At 41.2% G+C, this 11276-nt stretch overlaps 1 non-coding gene across 1 annotated transcript; it reads right to left on the bottom strand.

The window, feature by feature from the left end:
* Window positions 1–200: 200 nt before the first annotated feature.
* LOC119510479 lies at window positions 201–304 on the bottom strand. Its single transcript, XR_005211948.1, has one exon. It is a non-coding gene; the product is annotated as a U6 spliceosomal RNA (small nuclear RNA).
* Window positions 305–11276: the final 10972 nt, after the last annotated feature.

The raw sequence follows: 11276 nt of genomic DNA, 5'->3' as shown, positions 1-11276 counted from the left end.
GATGCTTTGAGTGTTCTTTCACACTTTTATTTTTATTTTTATTCTTATTTTTATTTTTATTTCTTGGAGTAATGAAAATACTCAAAAATCGATTGTGGTAATGAATTCACAACTATATGATGATACTGTGAACAACTGATTGTATGCTTTGGATGATTGTATGGTATATGAATATATCTCAATAAAATTGCATTTAAAAATAGTATATGGAACACTTCACAAATTTGCATGTCATCCTTGCATAGGGGCCATGCTAATATTCTACGTATTGTTCCAATTTTAGTATTTCCACTGAAGCAAGCATTCTCACTGGCTTTTAATAAAACTCTTTGTTATAGCTCCATTTTCTAGAGATGTTGCAATTTGAAGCAGGCCCTGTCTGAGATTACTATACCATATTACAATATTTAACTTTGACAATAAAATTATGCCATAGAAGTAAACCTGGCAAGATATTACTGAAACAACTAAAGTGTTAACAGCAGTTACAACAAAATACACCTGGGATCCACCTACATTCATTTAACAGATATTTATAGAGTGCCAACTATATGTCTATATAACCACTAAAGTTATACTCTATACTAAAGGGAAAAAAGACTAAAGGAAATGATGAACTTGGGCCCATAACTACAGAATGAGAACACCACAATAAAGATAGAGCAATGTCTTCCTAGGTGAATTTACTAAGGATAGGTCTCAAGAGACACCTCCCTTCTGCCAGAAGTAGATAGCTTCTGTAAAGAGAATGTAAGACCATATCTTTAACAGAATTTTGGAAGAAAGTTGTATCACCATGGGAGAAATACAGCAGATCCATGAGTAGAATCGATAGAGGGATCCAAGCAGCATCAATTCACATACTTTGAGGCCCTAGACTAATGATCTGGGACCATTATTAGGGCAGTAGGGAATGCTATTTTGGATGCAATCATGTACTAAAAGTTAAGAGTTTTTGTACTTGATGTAGCTTTGGGTTCGGGAAAGAACAAAGGATGCATATAACATGCAAGGCCCTGTCCTTGATATTCTGCAATGGTTGAGATCCTTGAATCTCACCCTCAATGTACTATTCATTCTTGGGCTTAAGTGAGTTGTTGTTGTTATTTTTAAGAAGAGGAGAGAGAACAAAGGAAGAGAATTCCAACTTCTTGACCACCCAGGATATGATAACATGCTTATTCATGTGTGTGTGTGTGTGTGTGTGTGTGTGTGTGTGTGGAGAGAGAGAGAGGGAGGCAGGGAGGGAGGGAGAGAGAGAGAACAGCACAGGATCAGGTATGACTTAATCAATTGTTGAAAAGAGAGATCATTTCAGCCAGGAGAGCTTAACCAACAGCAAATTATATGATTTGCATGAAATTTACCTTTAATTTTTACTGCCAAAGGAGTTAATTTAGGTTACAGAGATGGAAATCAACTGGATCCAGAGTTATAAAATCTAAGTTTTGGACAGCATTATTTTATTTTTGATGTAATTTGGGCAAACAGGTTATGGAAAGTATACCCTTTCAATGAGTTACTTCTTAGTGCTGGATAACATTCAAAAGTCCTGTAATTGTTCAGGATGGGACCAGGGTACCCAGTCATGGCCAGCTAGGCCCACTCACACAAAATTCTGCCACTTCAAGTTCCTCCTGATCATCTCCAGGACTAGGTCAAATCAGTGGGAAGTTTGACAATCCATGTATAGTGTCAACAAATGGTCTATAATATTTACTGAAACCCCAAGATGTCTTTGGGTCTCTAAAGTTAGTTGCACAGGATTTGCGATGTGGGTCATGATCACCCCTAGTGATCTGCTCACCCCTAGTTGGTCAGTATGAGCTTCACAAACATCACAAAGATGCTGCAGAAACAGCCTGCTGTCAAGAACACTATGGCAGACACTGGTTTGATACTCACTCATCCCATTTTCTCTTCTTGAGTATGCAGGTGGAATATTTCCCAGCCTCCCTTGAGGTTAGTATAAGACTTATATGATAAGTTCTAACTGATGAAATGTGAATGGAAGTAATAATTGCTTCTTCTATTCCTGGATACTAAAATCTGAAGATATTCAGTAACAGCCCTCTCTTCCCCCTGCCCTAAGGATCGAAGCAAAAGACTAAGACATGATAGGATCTCACAATGAAATGCCCCTTAATCCTTAATCACAAGCTGGGAGGAAAGTTGCTCAGGGAAGACACCCAATCTACATAACACTTTGATGTGAGCATGAAATCAATGTGTGTGTATGTGTATGTGTGTGAAGCCACTGAGGTTTGGGGATTATTTGCTAACACAACTAGCATTACTTACTCTGTCTAATAAGACAATTTATAAATCTGCCTCCCCAAAGTAGTTTAGCAACTTAAATAATCATGGCTCATCCTCTTCAAAACATGAAAAAGGTAAGCATTTTCATATGTGACAGCTTCCAGTTGTTCTGTCTTTAGAGCTACACAGCCTAAGCCTAACAACATACTTCTATCATGTAACTGGCCATTTAATGGCTAGAGTATATCTCATTAAGGTTAGAAAGTCTCCACTTGGGCATGAATGACACACAAAAATTTCTTCCCAGTTTATGAATTTCCCACCTCATCTGCCTTCTGAGCAAGGGAGAAATTTTGAGGCAAGTGTTTTGAATGGCAAGAATAAAAAAGTGAAAGTCAACTCCTTGCCCCCAGAGGACCAAAAATTAGAATGATTTAATGGAACTCTACTAATATATGATAAACACTATACTCACAGCAAAAAGAGAATAGAGCTAACATGACTGTTTCCGAACCCATGCCTGCAATGTAACAAAAAATTGCACTGCTGGCTTCTCTCTACTTCTTGATACTAAGGTAGAAGCCTTGGTTCCCATTTTAATATCTGTTTAGAGTAAGAAAAATTTAATCAGAACCAAAAAGTCAGTTAGAATAAAATGAATCGAAACATGGGTTTAAAACCCTCATCATGTAACATCTTAAACTGCTAAAATTAAATTAACATGGGACACATATGTCAAAGAACTCACACAAATCAAGGAGCTATTTTTTTCAACTAGGATAATAAAAATAAAAACAGTGAAGTTTTTTTGTGAGCAGAATATATTATTCAAAAATATTCCTTTTTAAATTCCAGATCTAAGTTACATCAGCTAAAGGTTGATATATTTCCATAGGGTTACCATGATGAGTGTGTCTAACTTAGATGCCATAGATAAAGCATTAAGTTGAATAACAGGTACATATTTCATAGATAGATACCCAGTAAAAGAAATTTAGGATTTGGTTTGTTTGATCTGAGTTCTCGTCCTGGCAAGGAGCTGGATCTGCTTTTCCCACTTTGGGGTTCAGTGTACAGTCTGGCAGTTCCATTTCCAGGTAGTTTGTTTTTCATGGTTGAGACCTAATATCTCCCCCAGGCTCCTGCATTGAAATGGAAACATCCTGAAATAACTGCACACAAACAAACAAGAGGGAGAAAGGAGGGGGTTAGGCGAGGGCTGGGAGGTAGCCACTGAGCATGCCTGTGATTCCCCTGCTGTCTACTCAGCCTCTCAAGCAGGTCTAGCCTACTCCTCTGCATTAGCTTCCAAAACATGAGCAGAGATGGGTTAGGACTATTGGGCCCATAGCTTTCAATGATGACAGCAAAAGTTTGGGAATACCAGCAGCTGCAACACATCAGGAGAGCTTTGATGATTTCTAATTGTACCATTATTCCAAGCAGTGTGATCAGGATTGTCTGGAGAAATTATCATATCCATGCCTCCCAAGTCCCCCAGAAACCAGCTGAAGAGGTTGCCATTGGATTTTAGTCACCTCCTGTTCCACCACCCCTGAGATTTTAACCCACCTATAGCAGGAGATGTTAGCAATAGCACATGCACCTCCTTGTTGGTCTAGAAGGCAGTCTAAGGCAATGAAATTATCAAGCACTTCTTTGATTAGAGAGTTTAATGATTTTTGCCGGGCCTGAAGGTCTTGGGCTATGAATTCAGCAATGTCACTCAAGGTGGCAGAAAGATTGTGTATCATGTGTTCAATTAGCACTTACTCTCAGTCAGAGCAATGACGACCCTCCAAAAGAGGCTAATCCAGAATCATGGCCTTCCCCAGGCAAATCATATTTTGCTCAGGATAATAAATTGAAGGGGGCAGTCCAATGAGATTTCTCGGATTGTTTTGAATTTTCAATGGGACAGTTAGAAACCTGAGGATGCAATGTCCCATCACTGTCTGTACAATGAGTGGTCCAACTGGTGGAGATTTTGTTTCTTCCACAAAAGAAGATAAACCCTGCGGGGTAGACACAGCCCACCTGTAGAGAGCCATTGGTTATCTCGGGGATGAAAGCAGAAAGATGACGGAGCCATTTGCCAGTTTAATTTTATCAGGAGTTGTGGCATCTCAACAGTTGTCCAGGGGAGTGTAGAAGAAGTGTGCAAAGCCAATGGCTGTGCTGCTATCTTTGTCATGGGGCTTAAATGAATGATGCCTTGATGGTAGTACAAATGTAAGGCTGGGGAAATCAGCAGCCTGTGTAGCAATCTGGACTTGGTAAAGAGAGGAGAGGGAGACAGGGGTCAAATGGCAGACCTAGCAGTCAGTTAGGTTCCATGTTGCTGCAGTTGACTGCATCTGTCAGATGAAGAAGTTCCTTCCCATGTAGTCACTGGGCCCAAGCCGTAGAAAACAGGAGAAGGGAGTAGTAACTTAATTCTGACAGTGTGGTTATGCAACCACCTCCCACTGGAAGACACGTTTCTCAACCTATTTGCAGTAATTGATATTTTCCTTCTAAGGACACCCAGTCTATCTGTCCCTTGCCTTTAGCTATAACCTCACACCTTTCCCATTGATCTGTGTGCCATACTGATGTTTTCTGGCCTACTTTGACCTCTTCTTGATAGGTAGGAGTTGTCTGGATTCCTCAAAAGTATCCTGTGACTGTTGGCAAGGGGACTGCTGTTCCTAACAGGTAAGTATCACCCACTAACATCCAGTATGTGTGTTAGTCCCAGTGGGTCCAGCCCACTAGATTGTCACCGCATGTATCTTAAGCACTTCTAGGCCCACTTCCATGATCCCACCCCTCTATCTGGCAACCTTAACTTGCTGCTGTCCTGGAAATCATGTGATGTAACGGGTTAAACAGCAAGAAGGCCTCTTGACAGCGGCTGAAAAGGAGAGTCACAAGTGATGTGTCCTTGTTGCCCATTTCAGGGCCAATCCTCATTTTGATGGGTCTAAGGGTGGACAAACAGCAAAACCTGGATACCCAAACTCTCATCCCCTCCCTGTACAGAAGTTGGATAAAGTCATGTTTCCTTTCTGGGGAACTTCTGACTTCAGCTTCCAGAGGACCCGAGTAAGGCAGACAGTCCATACAATAAGAGAGTTGTCAGGGTGTAGATGCTGAAGCTCCTTCTTTAGGCATGCATTAAAGTACTCCACAACGTCAACTTCCTGTGGATAGTGGACAATATGGAAAGTCCATCTAATACCATTAGTCTGGGCAATTGTTGAGTGGATTGTGCAAAAAAGTGGGATACTTGGACAGAGGAGATATTGTCTGAGTACCCGAAGGGATAGCAGAGCCACTCTTCCAAGCTATCCCATGTATGTACCATATCTGCATGATGAACTGGAAAGGTAAGGCCATAGCCTGAATAGGTGTCTACTGTGATCAAGACATAGGACATACCATAGAACATACCTGGGAAAGGGCCAATATAATCTACTTGCCATAAGTGACCTTGTGTGACCCCTCTGGGAATAACCCCTAAATGCCTTTCTCAGGCTCTAGCTTGCAGTTGACATCTCTCTCATTGGTAAATGGCAGACTGGACCTCTCTTAACAAGAAACGTACTGCATGTTCCTGGGTCCATAATTTCATAGTGTCAGAAATTCTACATCTAGTTCGGAGGTAGATCCACCCAGCAGTAGAAGCAGTTATGGGAGGCTGTTTCACAGACGTCAACAAGGGTGAGTTCACTGTCCTCATCCTCTAGGCAGGTGTCATCCTCTGCCCCCTCCCAGTAGGATCTCTGGACTCACTGGAGGAGAAAAGCAACTCAGTGCATTATTTATTGGCTAGGTCATTCCAATGGTGTTCTTCATCATAGAGGCCCTCGACATGTGCATCAACATGGATAACATAGATGGTGCCTTTCCACACAATACCTCCACAATCATATTCCCTCCATGAATTAAGCCATTGGTGATGGTCCATGGATCAGTAAACAGGTACACGGGGGTGATTAGGTCTGAGTGTACCAGGGCTAAGAGGACTGCTTGTAGTTTGTTCCATTGGACATTACGTGGTCCTCCCAAGACAAAGGAAACAGCAGCTACTGCCCCATGGATACTAGAGAGCTTCAGCTTTGCCAATCCATCAATGAACAAGCACTGGACATCTGTTGGGGCTTCTTTGAGTCAAGGTCCTCAAGACGCCAGTACAAGGAGGAAAAGGCCCTCATCTGGTGTTGCCAGGAGTCATTGTTGAATGAGACATCCACCACCTGCTTATGCAAGCATGTCCCTCCCTGGGGGCCCAAACAAGCTCAATCCTGAATATACCACTTCCATTTGATGACACTTTATTGTTGGGCACTACCTGGGTGAGTGTTTTGATTACCCAGGACCTGGAACATGATGGGAACTTCTGGTCTCAGGAGAACCTGGGAGGTCTCGGTAATCTTTTCTATTTCCATCAAAGATCAATAGCATGTAGTAAGTTGTATCTTAAATGAGGAGGAGCACTAAGCTGTGTCTGGGAATTTCTTAGTCAAAAACCCCAAGGGTCTGTGCATTCCTGTTGTTCCATCCTTTTGCCAGAGGGACCAGTTAGCATGGTACAGGTAGAAGAAACCTGTAGCTCAAAAGGAGATCAAGGCTCAACAGATCCTAGGGACAGGGCACTTGAAACAGCTGCTTTTACCTCTTGCAGAGTCTGTTCCTCTTTTGTTCTCCAACAGAAGTTACCTGCCTTCTGTGTAAGCCAATATGGTGGTGCCAAGAGGATGCCAAGATGAAGAATATGCTGTCACCATTACACCTATATCCTAATCAATTGGTGAGCCTACTTTGGTGGTAGGTGACTTTAAGGAGAGCAATTTGTCCCATAGTAGGTCAAGTATCCAGCACTTATGTTGCCAAAGAATGTGACCTACTAGGCCGGGCTTTGTATCTTGCAGGGATTTAAGGCCCAGCTGGACTGTTGAAGCCCAGTTAGCAATATGTGCAGTTTGCTCCTTGCTATGGCCCACCAATATGTCATCAATACAATGGAACACCTGGAGTTCTTTAGGCAGGAGTAGATTATTCAAATCCTGTCTTATCCATTGGTATATATAGTGGGGGAGTTTAAATACCCTTATGGCCAAAGAGTGAAGATATCCTGTAGGTCTTGTCACAGGAAAGTGAATTGGTTCTGGTCCTCCTCCTAGAGTGGGATGGAGAAAAAGGTGTTTACCAGGTCAACAACTGCATACCAAATGCTGGTGGAGGACATGATGGTTTCTGTGAGAGTCACAATGTCTGGGACAACAGGCACCAAAGTAGGCACTTCTGCATTCAAGTGCTGATAGTCTTTAGTCAACTGCCATGCTCCACTCACCTTTTTTTCAGTGGCCACACCACGCTATAATAGGCAGAGATGGTGTAGTTCCACTATAGACTGAAGGTTCTTTATGAATTCAGTAATTTCCTTTTCCCCACCAGGAAGGTGATATTGCTGCTGTAAGACAATGCAACAAGGAGATGGACATGGGTCCAACTGTGATGGGCAGAATTTGCAGAGGCAGGGGAGTGTCTACCTGTAACCATTGCTGAAATGTGCAATAGTACAGTATGTCAATCACAATAATGCATTCCCTGGTGGGCAGGCAAGGGGCCAAAGGGGCCAACCTACAGGTTAGTGGTAACCTCCCATCCCCATAGCCATATGAAATGCTCAAAACCCCTCAGTGCTATTTGTTGCCCCCTCCCCTCTATGTGTCCCAGAATGATGGTGACCTGGGTGCACAACACTAGGGTATATGACCATTGGTCCCTGGGGGGTGGTTGGGACTCTTGTCACTACCCCTAAGCCCTTTTCAACTTAGTCAAGTCTAGGTAAAGAGGACTCATCAGTCAGGACTGAAGGGAGAGTCGGGATCCTCCTGCTCTTCTGACAATTGCAGAGAATAAGGGTGGACAGGGGCAAATTGTCCCTTTCAAGCTCATGGCCCTCCTTCTAATTTATATTTTTTCCAATGTTCTCCACCAGAGTTCCCTTCAGTGGTGTCCTTCAGGACCCCTTGCTCTAAGTAGCCACACAAATATAGCTTGGTGATTGGGGACCCCAAAAAGAAGGAGTGGTAACTGGGTTAGCAGGGAAATGCTTACCTCCTGCCAGTCTGGGTCCTTGGTCAGTCATCATGGTAGTCACTTCCCAGTATGGCAGACCTTGCCCCAAGTAGAGAAGATATGATAAACTCATTCAGTCATATCTCCCAGAGGAAGCCCTAGGGTCAGGAGGAGAATTAGCTTGTTTCCCCATTCAGGGGGCCCATTTCTAATAACATCATCAAGGTCCTTCTATGAAATAGGACTCTGTTCAGGGGCTAAATTCCTCCAGTGGAGGTGTAGCATCCATGTGTCAACACTCATTTGTCACAGCATTACCATGGCTTCTTCCTTGTTGCCCCAAAGCTTAACTGGACTTCAGGGGAGGCCACCCAGAGTGCAATATGCTCATCTGACTCCCTGAAGGATCCCGTCAAACAGAGGCTGTAGCTTTGGAGTGGTAGTATTTTACACTATCAGCTGCTCCTTCCCCACCCCCTGCCCTGCCTACTCCTCTCTTAACTCCAACTGACTAACAGTGTTTTGGAGTATGCGGTTAGATGTGAGATGGCCAAGACTCCTCCATTCAGCATGGTTGATCATCGTCAAGTCAAGACAGCAAAGAGAGGAGATCCTTTCCAGGCTTCTGTCAAAACCTATCTTTCATATCCTGTTTCTCCTCCATGAAAGCTTGTACTTTCATTTTCACCTCCAGATGTATGGACCATTATGTGAAGATAGTGTAAGCAAGTGATTGTATACTTCAGATGGTTTATATGTTGTGTGAATATATATCAATAAAATTGCATTAAAAATAATACATAGTACTGTACAACACAGTGAACCCTATTGTAAATGATGGTCTACAGTTAATAGTACAATTATAAAAACGTTCTTTCATGAATTGACAAATGCACCATATTAATGCAAGATGTTGACAATAGGGCTGTATATGGGAACTCTGTATTTTACTCATGGTTTTCTTTAAATCCACAACTTCTCTAATTAAAAAAAATAAAACTAACCCTGGTGGGCTTTGGGGAACATCTCAGGATTAGAGGTTGAGAAGTGGTATAAGAGTCCCTCAATTTATGGTTGCAGTGTCAAAGATATAATTATTTGAATATAAAAACACAATTTTATATCAGACATAAAGTTGGTGAAGCCAGACATATTAGTTATTTAGACTACTTTCCCCACACTCTTCCTTAAATTGCAACAATTTATAGTCCTGATGTCTGTCTTTGATGATGATTATAGGTTTTCCTTATCACTAAGTTCATCCTTCTTTGCCTGCAGGAGGGAAAAGAAAAGGAAACCTTGAGTATTATTTTTAAGGCTTACTTGAACAAACATGGTGTTTTCTGCCTTCAAAATGGCATCCTAAGTACATTCTAAACTGAGCCTGACACTCAGGTAATCTCTTAGAAGCTCACTAGGCCTATTACAAAGGAATTCTGCTTTATCATAGAAGATATTTTTGCCAGAGGGAAGAAATCTGTGCCATTTGGCTTCAAAGTCAACTTACTTCCACTTCACTAGTTCTAATTCTTAGTATATTGCTGCCTTTAGCAAAATAGCTTTAGCAAGAAATAAGGAAATTCAATGAAGAACCAAACCATCAAGGACAATGAAAATAACCTTTTGAGTTATTTTCCCTCTGAATAAAAATAGAAACTTTATCAGGTTGTTCTCAAATCAGTTTGCACTCAGCTAGTTAATAGCATGAGAGAGACATGATGAAGCTCATCTCTGTAATATATTTTTGTTTCTTATTTCATGTGTAAGTATTTTTCTGTTTAAACTGGAGTGTATTTTCTCTGAATCTTGTCACATCATTAACATAAAACACAATATGGGAGAGATGCTTTACTTTTAAAGATAATAACACTGAAGTTTTCAGTGTTATTCTTAGACCAAACATGATGAAAAGTGTTTCTCATCTTTCATTAAGCAAAGGGATAGAGGGCTTGGGAAACTGGTTAGGCAAATGGAAGACGTTATGGATTGAATCATGTCTCCCACAAAGACATATTCATTCCTAACCTCCAGTCCTGTGTATGTGAATTCATTTGTAAATGGGATCTCTAAAGATCCCATTAAGATGAGGCCAAACTAAGCCAGGGACTTAATCAAATATAACTGGAGTCCTTATTAGTAGAGGAAATTTGGGCACAGGATTAGGAGTAGCTGGTGACAGAAAGAGACAAATGACCATGTGATAAGGCAGAGACTGAGTTATATGGATTTGCCAGCAAGCTGCTCCCAGAATGCTATAGACATTAAAGAAAGCACGATCCTATCAACACATTGATTTTGGACTTCTACCCTCCAAAACTGGGAGAAAATAAATTCCTATTGTTTAAGCCAACTAGTTTGTGGAACTTTGTAACAGCAGCGCTGGCAAACTAAGACAGAAACCGTTAAGCAGAATCAAATGGGGTATACATCCACCTTTCTTCCTATTTCATAAACTCTGGGTATTGTCCCTGTTTTACATGTGTTGATATTTCCACTTTAAAAAAACATCTTCAACTCATATATCCATCAGTTCAACCAGAAGAGATAAATATTACAGCCACCTAACATAGGAAAGCGTTCTCAAGCACGGTAGGTCAAATGACACTGAGTATCTTCAATTTAAATAATTTTATATTGCCAATCAAGGCTGACTAAACTATCAAACAGACTACAATTTTTTGAAAGGGCAGATATTGTTATTCAGGTGCACTTTTAAGAGGAAAAAAAAGGTACTGGGAAGAAGAATTACCAGGAAGAACTGAAGAAATAAAAGTTCCTATTTTAGGCAGTTAAATAATAAACTGCTTGAGCAAAAATGTGAAATATTTTACATCAACTGGAGAATTGTGTTTATTAAAATGATCTGTCAATAGAAACAAAGCAAAGTTTAGGTGATGAATAGCTAGCAGCTGCACCTTTGCTGCACAGCAAGGAATTTATAATGAGCT

This window comes from Choloepus didactylus, chromosome 1 (genome assembly GCF_015220235.1).
Source record: "Choloepus didactylus isolate mChoDid1 chromosome 1, mChoDid1.pri, whole genome shotgun sequence".
Taxonomy (NCBI): Eukaryota; Metazoa; Chordata; class Mammalia; order Pilosa; family Megalonychidae; genus Choloepus; species Choloepus didactylus.
This window is presented reverse-complemented; position numbering and strand designations above follow the sequence as displayed.